Source organism: Gossypium hirsutum, chromosome A04 (genome assembly GCF_007990345.1).
Source record: "Gossypium hirsutum isolate 1008001.06 chromosome A04, Gossypium_hirsutum_v2.1, whole genome shotgun sequence".
Lineage (NCBI taxonomy): Eukaryota > Viridiplantae > Streptophyta > Magnoliopsida > Malvales > Malvaceae > Gossypium > Gossypium hirsutum.
The window spans coordinates 74,383,044-74,383,666 of record NC_053427.1 but is presented as its reverse complement, the minus strand read 5'-3'; the positions used below and the strand labels follow the sequence as shown (position 1 = coordinate 74,383,666).

The following is a 623-nucleotide window of genomic DNA, read 5'->3' as shown; positions in this document are numbered from 1 at the left end:
TCATCACTGAATGTACCTGAGTAGAACCATACAAACTGTCAATCTTTTTATTTAATAGTTCTACCTGGTTAAATAGCATAGTAACCGCGTCGAGGTTGAAAACACCGATTGCTTTTGTAGGCTTTGTTCTCATGACTTGCCACTGATAGTTATTCAGTGACATCTCTTCAATAAATTTATAAGCCTCTTAAGGTGTTTTATTGTTTAAAGTTCCACTGGTGGCTGCGTCGATGAGTTGTCTTGTTGAGGGGTTCACACCATTGTAAAAAGTCTGAACCTGCAGCTGTAGAGGTAACCCATGGTGAGGGCACCTTCTTAATAGGTCCTTGTATCTCTCCCATGCATCATACAGGGTTTCTAGATCTATCTGCACAAAAGAGGAGATATCATTCCTTAGATTTGCCATTTTAGCCGGTAGAAAGTATTTAAGCAAAAATTTTTCAGTCATTTGTTCCCAAGTAGTGATTGACCCTCGTGGTAACGAGTTTAACCACTGTTTAGCCTTATTTCTTAATGAAAAGGGAAACAATCAAAGGCGAATGGCATCGTCAGAAATGCCATTGATCTTAAAGGTGTTGCAGAATTCTAGAAAGCTTGCTAAATGAGTGTTTGGATCCTCATCC

At 39.2% G+C, this 623-nt stretch overlaps 1 non-coding gene across 1 annotated transcript; it reads left to right on the top strand.

The window, feature by feature from the left end:
• The first annotated feature begins 293 nt into the window (after positions 1-293).
• On the top strand, positions 294-400 carry LOC121228549 (small nucleolar RNA R71). Its single transcript, XR_005926125.1, has one exon. It is a non-coding gene; the product is annotated as a small nucleolar RNA R71 (small nucleolar RNA).
• Positions 401-623: the final 223 nt, after the last annotated feature.